This window comes from Spermophilus citellus (assembly GCF_964194105.1).
Source record: "Spermophilus citellus genome assembly, chromosome: 2".
Taxonomy (NCBI): Eukaryota; Metazoa; Chordata; class Mammalia; order Rodentia; family Sciuridae; genus Spermophilus; species Spermophilus citellus.
In genome coordinates, this window is record NC_138183.1 from 67,050,021 (window position 1) to 67,064,863 (window position 14,843).

Sequence of the window (14,843 nt, forward strand, 5' to 3'; positions counted from 1 at the left end):
GACCATGGGAGTCGGTGCCACACCTGCCTTCTCCGCTGGGTCTTTGTCCTCAGCCCCATTAAGCCAGATCCTCTCATCCTTCCAGCCCAGATGAAATGACACCTCCTCCCTGAAGCCTTTTCTTGTCCCACAGCTGATTTAATTTCTTTTGGTTCTGAACTGATGGCAGCTCATCTGCATCTGTCTGCTAGAACTTCTCTTCACTCTTTGTTGTAATTTACTTATCTGTGAGTAAAATTCTGAGGGCAGAATTTTCTGACCATTGTCATATCTCTTGGGGAGACACACAGATAAAGAGAAGACACAGGTAGGTGTTAGGTACATGAAGGAAGAAAAGGAGTGAGGATGCAGGGAATCACAGTGTTTTTAAGTGGGCTGATCTCGATGAGGAGCATTCATGGAGAAAGAAGTCTCGCTTAATTTTTTTTTTTTAATTTAAACCCATTTTGTCAATTCAGGCACATATTCTAGTGAACTTGCTTAGAATGCTGAAGTGCTCCATTGTATAGCCTCAGACTATCAATATCTGTTACTTCTTGGAGCAGTCAGACCTTCTATATAAGCAGAAAAGACACTGGCTATTTCCTGAATTTGCTCCATTTTCATTATTACTTGAAATTAATGGATCCCCAAAACCAACCTAAATCAGTGGTCAGACTGAGTTTGAAAGAGTGATTTCCCAAGATGGCAGAAGCAAGCCAAATTGTAGAGCTAAACTTGGATAAGCACCCCAAAGTTGAGGCCTAAGCAATAAAGAGGAGGCAATGTAAAGACAGTGGCCATCTGTGGGAAGAAAAATCATTGAAAAGCCAGGTCCTTAGGCTCTGGTGCAGAGTTCCATCCATCTCTCCCTTTCCCTACTTCTCCAATGTAGCCACACAAATCCATAGTTCCCCAGTACAACTTAGACCTTCACCATTCCTCAGGCCTATGATAGTTTTTAACCTTTTTTCTAAACATTTCTTTTCAAGCTTTAGTCGTATACTTCTTTGTCCAAGAAGTATTTCTTTGAGTACCTGCTATGCACAAGGCAAGATATCTGTAAGAATGGTAAACAGAGCCTGCTTCCTGCATGGGTGTGGGCTGTGTAGATTCCCGAACGGGTCACTGACTCTAAGACATGCTTTTTGGCTTTCACATTTTAGCACTGCTGAAATCTGGACACACCTCACAATCAGTGGCATCATATAATTGGTAGTGATTTTTCTTTCTTTTGCAATATAGAATAATGGAGCATTTCACAGTCCATGGTGTCACAGTTCCAATGAAATGCAGTGTAACGTGCTTTGATTAAAACTGTGAAATAAATTTTTAAAAACTTAAAGATTGACCTATGTGTAGAAAAAAAATTGGAAAGAAATTCATTGAAATATTAAGAGTTTCCGCATCAGGGTGGCGGGATAATGGGTATCTTTTTTTTCTTTCTGTCTGTCTTTCTAAAGATGTTTTGGAATTAGACCAAATTGAATGCAAATTACCAGTCAATTATAAAACTGTGTGACTCCATGCAAATCATTGTGCCTCAGTTCACATTCCCTAAGTGGAGAGAGTTTCATCCACCTCCTTTCATTGGTTCTTAGGAGAATTTGTTAAGAAAAACACCAGACACAGAGTAGGAGCTTATTTAATTTAATTATCTTCCTTCTGTTCCCTTCCTTTTCTTTATTAGACTTTTTGAGAACAGGGATTATGTTTGTAGCTCCAGGGCAAGCATAATACTTGGTGTAAAGTAGGGATTCAATAAATATTTACTGAATAAGTAATTGACACTTTCTCATTCAACAAATGAATAATGGAATAAGAGGACACAGAAAATGAGATCTACCCTATCATTTTGGCAAAATACTTTTTCCACATTTCCAATTTTTAGTTAAATAATGGATGAATACATTGTCAATTTGAAGTTGTTGGCTCTTTTTTCTTTTTTCTTTCATTCTTTTGCTTGTTAAAATTCTCATAGTCAATGAGAAATTGCTAACATCAGCCCTAAATTAGATTCAAGATATAGTTTGGCAAATTGGTAAATTATGACTTTACCAATTTTCTTCAGGAAAATAGGCAAATAGCCTTTGTGATGAACTTGCAAACAGAATGCCCGTGCATTAGCCCCTAGGCCACCGAGGGGATGTGAGAGGTAGGGATCTAGATGTTGCCTTACTCCCTCCTCCAAGCATTTTTCTGAAATATTTTTTTTATTTTTTACTTTTTAAATATGTGTTTTTTTAGTTGTAGTTGGATACAATACCTTTATTTTACTTATTTTTATATGGTGCTGAGGATCGAACCTAGGGCCTCGCATGTGCTAGGTGAACACTCTACTGCTGAGCCACAATCCCAGCCCCTCTGAAATATTTTTCTGGAACTTTGTAGTCACAGCATTTCTCATCAGTTACTGTAGAAGAAGGATAGAATTAATCAACTGTTTTTCAAGTGGGTGTTACAGTACTGGGGGTGAGGATACCTAAGTTGTTGAGGCTGGCCTTAACTGGCAATCCTCCTGCCTCAGCCTCTCAAGTTGCTGTACACCACTATGCCCAGTGGGGTGAGGAGCTCTTTTTAGTGAATTGTGTTTATTGTCCAGGCCTTTCCTCTTTTGTTGGACACATTTGCTGTTTGAAGTTATACAACAGCCTGGTGACAGGGAACTTCATCCCCTAGAAGACTCAATTTTTAAAGTCCAAGCAGTGTCAGGGTTTCTAACCCAGTAGCTATAGTGAGTGTGTGTTCTGTCTTTAATGAGCATCATCAACCCATCTCCTCTGTCCTCCTTGCAGTAGGTAAAGGTCAGGGGAAAATGTCATCACTGTATTTTTAGAGATGGAAACTAAGATATGTAAGAATATAAAATGTCTAGGCATGACCACTTTGGTAAAGTATATAGGCAGCTTTAACTAGGGGTCTGCATTTCCAAGCCACATTGTTATTCAGTGTGTTCCTAAGTCAAAGGCACACCAAAAGAAATATTCACTTACATTTGTCCACATGGAAATGTAGATGTCTGTATGTAGATGCTGTTGCATTATCTAGAGCTATGAAGAATTATAACTCAGAGGCTTTGGTCTTACAGATGAGAAAAAAATGAGGTCTGCTGAGTTTTTATTAAGTCATGTCACTAATTTTTACTGAAACTTAGGCATTATGGGCTCAAGTTATATTTTTATGAAGAGGCATTTTGTGAAAAATATACTTCGAAAAGATGAACAGCATTGCTTTATCAAGTTCTGTCACCCTGACTTCATTGATTCTGCATCCACTCCATCCACTCATATTGTCTTCATAAGTAAGGTGGATAAGGTGTTCTTTCTTTTTAAAGTTTGCATTCTGATTTAGCATTTACCGGTCTCTGTTTGGGTGCTATCTCTAAGGCAACTCCTTAGTATGCTTTAGTCCTTTATTTTAGATGTAAACATAAAGATGTAAACTTGTTCTCTGGTCTTTTCTTTCTTGTTAGGACAATTCTCTTGCCCAGGCAAGCTTCAGAATTTTGCCTGGATTAGTTGCCTGAGAGTTGATATTTGTACATTTTGTTATGGTCCTAATGGCTAATTTCTTTTTAAATCCCCTATTCACTCCAGGTTGTTCAGATGCCATGGGAATTCCTAGAAGAGCATTTTCACAAACTTCCAGCTTTGGGGGTCTATCAAGGAGAAGCCAAGTTCAGTTCAGCAAGTGTTTGCTGGTCATCTTCTATGTGCCAGGCAAACATGAATGTCATTGAATCAGTGTACTGTGATACATGCAGTAGTAGAAGGCACCTGGTGTGTTCAGAGGAAGGTGTCAGAGAAGGGTTTGTAGAGGTGACACTTGAATAGGGTTTTGAAGATAGTAGTTCATTGCGCAGGCCAAGTGGGGAAAGGCATTCCAGGCAGAGGGAAAGCAAAGGGCACCAGGAAGATCACAAATGTGTGTGTCTGTGTGTGTGTGTGATGGGAGATTATGTGTGGCTGAGGTGCACAGCTGAGCCATGCTGTGGAGGGAGAGGATGCTGGGGAACTGTAAGGCCAGCTCACAAAGGGATTTTGTGCAATGCTCAGTGCTGTGCTACACAATGAAGAAGTTGGTGCGGTATTTTAGGAAAGTCAAGGGGAGCACCATAAAGAGAATGGAATGGGAGAGGTAGAAACATTAAGCTGTAACTGTCAGCATTATCTTGGGCTGCATGTGTAGAACTCCTAAGGACAAAACAGAGATCGCTTCACTCGGATGTGACTGGTAAATTGAGCAATGATATTAGAATAACATGGAATTGTGTTTATTCACACAAAATCTTAAGGAGGGCTGGAATAGCAGGAGAAGAAAAGGAAACACACACACACACACACACATACACACACAAACAATCCTCAATCTAGCTGCTATATAGGCAGAAGCCCTTTCAGCTATGTTTTAATAAGAATTTGGAATGAGACTGGGGGTTCTTGCTGAAGAGAATTGCACACCAAGCCTTGCAATCCCCTTATTTAGTGGTACATCATACTCTCTCCCTCCTATTCACTGGAACCCATCATCTGTTGTCTTAGTTCCTGCAAGACACTGTTTCCACTCAATGTTTTATGCAATTTTATTGACCACTCAGGAGTCCAGTATCACACTGAATTGGCTGCCCTGGCTGCCCAAATTCCCCTTTGAATATCTTTTTTCCTATTCATAGTTAGAGGGTTTCATAGATTTTGAATGGTCTGTTTCAGTCCTACCTTCCCAATGACCCTGCTATCTATCTATTTGTGTATCTATATATCTATTTATTTATTTATTTATTTATTTATTGGTACTAGGGATTGAAATCAGGGGCACTTGGTCACTGAGCCACATACCCAGTCCTATCTTGTATTTTATTTAGAGACTGAGTTGCTTAGCGCCTCACTTTTGCTGAGGCTGGCTTTGAACTCATGATCTTCCCGCCTCAGCCTCCAGAGCCACTGGGATTATAGGTGTATACCGCGGCACCTGGTGACCTTGCTATTTTAAATTAACATTTGTGCAGAGCACAAGACATCACAGAATTTGTTTATCATGTTATAGCAGCATCACCTTTTTGTGAGTTTACTCTTCTTGCTTAACAAGATGCCTAACAGGAAACTGTGCTAGGTGGAGGGGTTGCCTTTCCTGACCAACAGTGTCTAGGCTTCCTGCCATCTTCTGCTTTGTCATCTGAAACAGGGAACTTCCATCCTCCTAGTCACAGTGTAAATGCTGATGTCTACACAACCTTTTCCAATTTCAGGCAGAGAGGAAGGTAAAGAATAAAGTACAAGTGTACCCCAAGCTTAGTTACATGGACATCCTCAGATGCTAAGGAGACCAGCAAGATGGATGCTTTAGTGCATCCCCATGCCTAACAAAACTGAGGTTCTGTTAATAATGTTTCCAGGCAGATACACTATAGGGTCTTCCAAGTGCTCTTGGGGCTAGTTTCCTAATCTGTAAAATGGGACCAGTACTACCTATCTCACAAACAAGATTTAATGATACCTCCTTTTGGAAATCAGTGCTCTTTTGAGGGGTTCTGCCCCATTTTATGCCCACCTTCTCCATTGTCTTAGGTTTCTCTAGGGTTTCCGCTGCTTGCTTTTATTTTCACCCTTCTAGAGTTTCTAGTTGCCAACACAAAAATTTCCATCATCCATGCTCCAGTTATTAGATTTTATTAGGAAAACACCATGAGGCTACCTCCTTAGCCCAGGCTGTTTGAGATCAACACAGTGGCAGTGGGAAGTGGGAGCCTGCTCTGTTGCTCACAGCTCCTGTGGTTTTTAAGCTATCTTTTTCATGATTTAAAGCATGCCCTGCCTGTAGGCCCCAAAGAAGCAGGCCAGTCAGCTTCCAGACAATGGTGGCATTTTCCTACCTCAGTATGGAGCTGTAAGCTTGTCAACCCAGTTCAAATTGACTGTGTGGGGAAACAAAGGGTTTCCAACCACCAACAGGCCTCTGAGAATAAAACGGGCATTGTAAATGGCTTGTCCTACCAAAGAACCAAAGCATCTTTCAAACTATAGAAACCAAATTGCAGAGCTCTGATATTTAAATGGAAATGAGGTGGCAGGTAGGAGTTTAACTAACTTCTTCCTCCGGTGGCTGTTTACTCACAGTGATTGTGCAGCAACATTTTCCAGGAAGAGCTCCTTGGGTTCCTGCCATGACTGATCTCATTGCTGGGGGTTTATAATGTTAAACCTTTAAAGGTTATTTTTTAAAGGCAAATTTTAAAGACAATAAACATACTCCCCTCCACAGGAAATTTAGTCACAACTGCATATATGCAAGATTGTGAAATAATAAAGTAGTAAGTCTAGAAGTTGTATTGCTTAGAACTTGAGCGTGTCACAACTTCTTGAAATCTCAAGAAGATACATGTAATTACTTATAAATCAACAGTGCCCTAGTCTTCACTGAGAAAGTTGTGACATTCACAAAAGAAATGAGCCAGTGAGTGCTCTTCATGGTACTCGGATGTTATCATCAGCAGTCATAATCAGGAATAATTTTCAGTATCAGCCCTAATGTTATTAATGCCTATATAGTACTAGGGATTGATGATTACATTCAGAGAACTCCTTAATTACTCTCACATACTTAATTACTACAAAATTACCCCAAGAACAGTTTTACATAAGTAGTACTTGATAAATTCTGACAGGGTGCGAAGTCTAAAAAACAAAAGTTAAATTTAGGTGTGTATGCAGGATGCGGTAGGCATCTCAACAGGTTGGGTTTTGTAGGAGGAGTGTAAGATGGTCATTTTAACCAGAGGAGCTGTTTGAATGAATGATAAGTTATGGAAATGACTGAACTGTGAATAATATGTGTGTGTGTGTGTGTGTGTGTGTGTGTGTGTATAATAGAGTTTGAACATCTAAACACAGATGTGTGTGTGTGTGCATGCATGAGCATGTGCATGCACACATACACACATTAAATTCACCAAATTAATGTGCCATATTTGATCAATAGGGATGTTAAGATGATTGAACCAACTAACCATTGTTAAATCATGTTTCCTCAGCACAGGGAGTGCATCCATGCACAGTGCTTTGCACACAGTAAGTTCTTAATAAATGTTTGCTGGACACATGTGAATGAATAGAAGAGAAAGAGGAAAAGGAGGATTTTTGATCATGCCTGCTTCTTCAGATTGGTGGAACCAGCCCTTGGCAAAATTGTGCCTTATACTGGAGTTTTCAGGGTCCTTCTTTTCTCTGGGCATTTCTGCTTGTTCCCCTCTTGATCAACTGCCTGACACTCTGCCTAAAGGAAATCTGGGATGATCTGATGGTAACTTGGTCATTAGGGCACATTTGATACGGGATTCCTTCTCATGAGTGTTTTCAATTTAGGAGGACCCCTGAGGGTTCTTGCTATGTGTCCAGTAGTGCAATTCTGGGAAGCGTCATTTGGAAGGGATATTTTGAGGGATTCCCAGTACTAAGAAATACAGGTCCCTTGCTTGAAAAGCATTTTGTTTTCAAAACATTTACAACTATTAGGTTATATAATGGATTCCAGTTGAGATCCATGTGCCTCCCTCCAAACTTCTTGGCTCTACTTTTTTGTACAACTCAGTTTTCCTGACTCTGTCACCTTGAACATGTCACAATCTCCACTTCTGGTAATCTCTTCAGAGATAATGTGACCAATTTGGGGTTATGTAACATGTGCAATGTTTTTGCAAGTAATGTATGCTGGGAAAACTTTGGAAGCCCGATTACTAAATCAACAAACCTGGGTTTCTGAACTCTTAGCGTAGTTCTTACCTATAATTTAGAAATACTTACTGACTTGTTAAATTATAAAGAAAAAATTTTACCTGTCCTTTTTTAAAAATCCTTATAGGACTTAAATTTACAAAGAATTGAAGTCCCTTCCAATCCTTATTCTTACCCCAATTCTACTGCCCAAAGGTAATGACTGTTAAGAGATCCATGAGCATTTTTTGGCATCTTTTTAATGCTTATAGAAACAAAATGACTATGTGTATATGTAAATCTTTGATTACAAAAATAGCCTCACATTCTGTATTTTTGTTTTTTATACTAACTTTGCAAAATACATGCTTTTGCCTTCCAAGTCAATCAATGTACATAGATGTACTCTTTCTCTCTCCATTCTATATTTCTACCAGAAATATGTCATCATCTTTTTAAATCAGTCTCCGGTTATTAGATATTTATATATTTTCATTTTCTTCTTTTGCTAGCACTGTTCTGTTTTCTTACATATATGTTTGTGTATGTGTGTTTACATAAACACACAAACATAACCCTTTGCACATTTTCTCAGGAAATGTTTCTAAAGAGACATTGCAGCATTAATGGATATGCATGGTTTCAAGTTGAATAGGTACCGCCACGTGTTTCTTTACAGAGGCAATGCAAATTTAGACTCCAACCATCAGCAAATTGGAGTGCCCATTTTCTCACACTGCCTGGTATTTTGTTGTCAATGTGTACAGCAAAGATTGGTCACTTATTTTAATTTTTCTTAATTTTTCTTAGTAACATGATTGAACATTTTTACATTTTCATTGAACTAAAAGAAGTTTGAATAACAATAGGGGTTAAATGACAGGAAGTATAACTTGATTTTTTATATTTTCTATTAAGTAATATACCTGCTCTTTCACCCTGCAGTCAAGCTGTACCACTTGGAGCATGGTAGTTTGTTTTCTCAAAATTTTATTGAAGAGAAGGAACTATCCAGAAAAAAAAATCCCCATTTCATTGACTATTGTGACTTCTCTGTCACTTAAAAACACTTATGGATAAGTGTTTGGTGAACATCATTAGATATTTAGAGCTTTTTCAGTCTTTTTGAGGAAGTAAAGGTATTTTTTTCAGAAAGAAATATTCTTATACCCAAAGCTCATCTAGTGAGTGGAACTCTTAAAATCAAATATTTTTTCTTATAACTCTATTTTAGGGGTTCTGTTGAACTCTTTGGGGCTAAATGTGTTATTGGTAACTTGTGTCTTGAAATTCTTGTATTTTTAATTGGAATGTTCTTTATAAATATGATAAACAATTGAAAGTTTCAAAGAAACAAATTGTGAAGAGTTATGGGTAAAGTTTTCTTAAAATAAAGGGAACAAATAAAAGCTCCACATCAGGATCATCTGGGTGATTGGTTTTGAGGCCACTATGTTAATAAAACAGAGAACAAAAACAGTGGAACGCTAGAAATGGCCTGATTTGTTCCCCTTCAGATCAGTTCAGCCCTGCACCATGTTGCAAAACAGTCTCAGTTACCTTAGAATTTCTTGTTGGTTACATACATTTGTCATTGCTCTTTCTGATTACAGGAATTCTCCTTCTCAAACCAGTGTTCTGACTAAACCCTCCATTTCATTCTTTTGCAAGGTTTTTGAGAACTAGACGTTATAAGATGCAAGCTTATTGAAGTAAAAACATTTAGACATTTTTTCTAAATCATTTAAGTGTAACCACCAACCCCCTCTCTTTCTACATTCCTTCACAAACCCAACCTCATATCACACATCTTAAAGCAAGTTCTTAAATTTCCTTGTCATTATGGCAAAATGATTCAGGGAATCTGAATTAGCCAAGTAATTACCCAAGGTCCTTTGCATCTATGGATCTGGGCTGATGCAGCGTTTTTTATCAGCATCAGTGAATTCAGTGGCGATATCTGCATTTATATTACAATATATGTTTTATAAATTACCCTACAGATATGTTTTTTGGGGGGACACCAAGGATTGAACTCAGGGGCACATCCCCATCCCTATTTTGTAGTTTAATTAGAGGCAGGGTCTCACCAAGTTGCTTAGCACCTTGCTTTTGCTGAGGCTGGCTTAGAACTTGCGATCCTCCTGTCTCAGCCTCCTGAGCCACTGGACAGACATATTTTTTGGCAGTGCCAGTTAATTGAATAGAAACCACTCAATAGAATATTTGTTGGATGAATGCCTAAACCTTTATTTTAATCTTGTGAAGAAAGAAAAAATATATATTGTTAACCCTATTTAGAGATGAAGTTTAGGGTAATTGAGTAAGTTCTTTGATGTTGAATGGTTTCCTAAAAGAGCACAAAGTGTTCTCTTGATGAGTTTAGTCACTCAGTTCTCCTTCCCACTCTTTTTTCTGTCTTCAGATTTAATGGCCTCTCTGGCATCCAGCAGAAAAGGGTGACTTAGAGCAGCAAACTCCTCCAGGTTACCTGGATGGAGGCTGTCATATCTTCATCACCTTAGTTTTTCTTCTTCCACTTAAGAAAAAAAAAACTTCAATGATGGAAAGGGAAGCCACATTATATTCTCAAATTCAGATGAGCTATTGTATGTAATAAGCTTCACAGTCCATAATCTTTGAACTCAATGGTGATCCTTTCACCATGGTATTTTCACCAAAGTCTCTAGTTGTGGTGCCATTCATTCATTCATTCTCCAATACTTTATTCCTGCTCTCTAGCAAGTCCCGTCCTGGCTTCTAAAGCCACAACAAAACAACCCAAAACCCCTGCCCACCTTGAGTACTGTTTATTCAAAGGGGTATCTGTGGTATGTGATATTAGTTAGTAGGTGTGTTTTTTGGCAAGCACAGCCTCTGAGCACAACAGTGAGAGAATATTCCTCATATTCTATGGAATCATGTCATTTGTTTGTTCTCTGTAGCACTTGACACATTTTGAGATGCCTAATATATAGTCAAAAATCAGGAGTTTGATGTCCAGTGGAATGAGATTAAGCAAAAAAGGAAGGACCCTGTAGACTAGATGCACACATCAAAGTGGTATTCCCAGATAGCACTGAGATGAAGGCTGTTTGACAGAAGGGGCGGAGCAGAGATGGCAGATCATAAATTGGATTGTCCAGATTGATTGCAAGGTTTGACAAGATTAAAAAGGCAAGTTTCCTGGTGGCAGTTGGAAGGAGGTGACGGGATCCTGAGATCAAGGGACATCTGTCAGGTTTCACAGATAAGACGTCCACTCTTCTATCTCAAATCCACAAATACAGATTTCTGTACTCTTTTATCTTGAGCCCAGATTTAATTTCAACATGTTTTTTCTAAACAGTGGATCTAGGGAGGCCTTACAGTGTGTAGTAGAGATTAAGCTATGAGGCAGAAGTTCAGGGGAAGAAACAATCAAGGCATTGATTGGCTCACTGGGAAGGATGACATGGAGCTCAGTCTTAGATGAGAATGCTGGAAAATTGTATAATCAGACTTGGATTCAGAGAAGCAATAAGTCACCTAGTGCATAGAGCAGATATAATGTGGGAGTTTGGTTGCAGCTGACAGAAGTCTAGGCCACAAAATCAGTACAGGGTTGACAATGAGACCAAGACTTGTGAGTCACCAAATGAGGTCATGTGATTTCACCTTGATGAAGAACTCACAAGTGAAGGAAAGGCACTAGAGAGGAGCCAGGTGAGTCATCCTGACCCATATATCTGCTGAGAGTGTAATTCAGGGTAACTTTATAGAACAGTCATCATCACTGTATCCTCAGATTCTGGATCCAGCAGAAAGGGCTGGGGCTCAGCCCAAGGGGGAAAGATGCCAATTAGAAGAGCCCTCCTTTTCCATTTCAAGTGGAGTTGGAGTCCTTCTTTTCCTTTTTTTTTTTTTCCAATTGTGATTTCATTTGAAAAATTTTCAGATGTTTGTGAACCTTCTCATTGTGTTCTTAGAAGCTATCAAATTTCAGGTTAAGAAATACCTTTTTAAAGACACACATTTCCAGGCTTCTTCCAGAGGTTTTGATTGGGTGATTCTTCCTTAGAACCCAGGAATGTTCAGTTTCAACAAACCTGCAGAGGTGGTACTGATGCTTCTGGCACCCACTTTAAAAATCTCTGGCCTGGGCCCCCTCAAAATGGGTGACCAGTCAGAGCAATCCAAAAGAAGAGATCTGACTATGACGGAGGTAAATACTTCCAGCTTCCTTCTCCTTCCCCCTCCTGGGGAAGTCCTACAAATATAGTAGGACTTAAAAGCCATAGAGCACCAGGATGGCCCTCATGAAAAGACAAGGGCAGATAGAATTAATCTTCATTCTTGACAGTGCTTCCCTTGTTCTGCTTTAGGTCCAGTTACCCCAAAGTCTAACATGGGTATCATGGGAAGGAGCGTGACACAACCATGGGAAAATTTACCTGTATAAGGTAAATCAGAGAAAGTAAGTTGATAAGTAACACTGGGCTTAAACAGTGGATGCTGGAGTTTTCAGTGGTTTCACCATTAGCAAATTATTTTCACACTCATTATTTCATTTGGTCCTTTGGTCACCCAGTAGGTGCACATATTCCAGCAATGAGTGGTCCCTTCTCATGGAAAAAATAACAACTCATTATTTTCAACCTTAACCAGTGGTCACCCACTTCATACTGCCATCAAATGCAAAATGTCCAAATCCTCTGTCCTTCCTTTCCAGCTTTGTTTGTATTCAGAATTTGTGAAGCTTTGGGTATAGTCTGTAGGTGAGAGAGTACAGGTAGCAGCCCGTGAGTGCCTGGGCACTGAATCCCTTTCACTAGTCTTCTGTGCTTTTTCCCCTTCCCTCTGTGGATTCTGCTGCCTATGAGTACTGTTATTCTCCATATATAAAGAAGGACTCATAGGCTCAGAGAGACCATGGTTTTCTTCAAGCCACACAGCCAGTAAATAGCAGATCTAGCTTTCAAATCCATCTTAGACTCTGCCGGTCTTCTGGGTTTTGAGAATCTCTATTTAATGTAATTTTCAAATGTGCATTCTCACCATCAGGATTCACTGAACCATTTTACTATAACTGTATATATCCACACATGGCAATTACTGAGACACATTGCAATTAGTTTACTTTGGCAGCTTATCATTTTGAGAATTTGGAAGCCATAGGCCACTAAGCACTAGGGTTTTGGGTGGTTTAGGGGTATTTAAATGAAAATTGATTACATCTTTTAACCAAGAGTGTTTTACACATGCCTTCCTTCCCACTCTGCTTTTTCTCATTTCCTTATTGTCCCTTTTGGCAATATACTCTGCCCACTCCCATCTCCTTGTTTTGAACCCTTTGCAGATATTTGTAGCATGTCCACGGCCTCCTCCCCTCCCCATCTCTGGAAATCACTTGAAAAGCCCAAGGGCCAGAATGTGCTTCACAGTGATCAATGCTGTCACCAGCTTGCTGCAGACCAGGTGAGGATTCAGGAGAAACACGTGGAGAGAGCACCTAGAGTATTCAGAGCTCATCTCCCCATGGCCTGCAAGCTGGTGACAGAAGACACAGATGAACATGGCTCCACTTCTTAGAACCAGGTAGACTTCCAACTTGGAGTCTTCAAGCTGCAACTTCTCTGTCCAAGGGCAGAGGGCCCAGGACCAGGCAACTGCTCTATTGTCCAACTTTTAGAGCACCATTATGGGTTTCCTTCAGTGGAAGCATGCACAATGGAATTTTAAGGGTTATTATTTCCATTATTTTCCTTTCTTAGTAGAGTAGTTGCTTAAATGTCAATCCTAAATAGCTCCAGTACTTTGCAAGCTGGTTCAGTTCTCAGCCTGAAGAAAAATCTGTCTTCCTAACACCGTCTGTGAGCTGTTCCTGTAGCTTCCCCGATTATAGACTCCGTATTATTTAAACAAAGAGTCAATTTCTCTGCCCTTTCCGGGAAGGAAACTTAGTCAAGCTTCAGATCAAATGAAGACATGAATGATGTTGATGGCCACAGCGAGGGGCGAAGGCAAAAATGACAACCAACTGGTGATTTCACCGAGAGGTGCAGCAACGTTGCACACCTAAGGGTGTAGGGTCTGTGTGAGAGTTGCTGGTGAGCTGCTTATGAGGCATAGACCTCCAACCTCATTGAGCTTATTTCACTGTAAGAGTTGCTGCTGTTTTCCATGGGCCTCCTGAGGTGCCACGGAACACACCAAATGCTTTTATAAACACGGTCATTTGTGTTTTCCACAGTCTGATAAAATGGATATTATTTTCAAAAAAGAGGCTCATAAAAGAAAAGAATTACTCTTAAGACACTCAGTTGGTTAATGGGTCACCTGGGAATCCAACTAGAATCCCAGTTGTTCATGCAGTCAGCAGAAATAATATAGTGGCAAAATCAGAAAAAAATGACCATAAGAAAATTTCTGAAATGTCTGTTTCTACTCTCAAAGGTTTTTAGAATTTTTCAGTCATTAGGTGACCTGATCAATTTTGTTTATTGATTTAATACTCTTCCCACAAGCAAGAATGTACTTTCTAACATGTGGCCCCAGCCTGATTAACTTTGCCTACAATTTGGCAACAAAGGACCTGAACAGAAATGGACAGATCTTGTTGAGATTCCTTTGATCCCTAAGCGTCAGCCCCAGTCGTCTTTCATAAACAATGTCAGCAAATAGACCAGGTTTTAAATCCTGGTTCTGATACGTGGAAGCTGTGAGGATTTGGATAAGTTATTTTAACTTCTGTTCTTTTGTTTGTAAACTGGGGACAATACTACTTGACTAAAAAATTGTTCTAAGGATGAAATTCCTTTGTGTAAAACATGTGGACAGTGTTTGTCTCCTAGAAAATAAATACTAGATCCTTTGCTTCTATGGCAGAATTCTAAGTGACTGGTATAATGCTAACCAGAACATTCCACAAAAGTGCCAGTAGGTAGGACCTTCCGATGGGGAAGCTCTGGACTCAGTAGGAGTCATATGATTGCTGTTTAGTTCTGCTGCCCACGTGTGTGAAGATGAAAGCTAGATCCAGAAATAATTCCAAATATCTGGGTATTTAAAGATATTAAAGTGGTTAGGTGAGTTTGCCTCTGTTTCTTTCATAGTATCATGTAAATAAAATATTCGTTATAAAAGGTATTCAACATTTCTTCTGCTTCCGTTTCTTTG

General features: G+C 39.5%; 1 protein-coding gene across 13 annotated transcripts in view; it reads left to right on the top strand.

Moving 5' to 3' along the window:
• The window catches only part of GLIS3 (GLIS family zinc finger 3), a 441,268-nt gene that overhangs the window by 413,424 nt on the left and 13,001 nt on the right, over window positions 1–14,843 (top strand). The gene's annotated exons all lie outside the window — the stretch shown is intronic.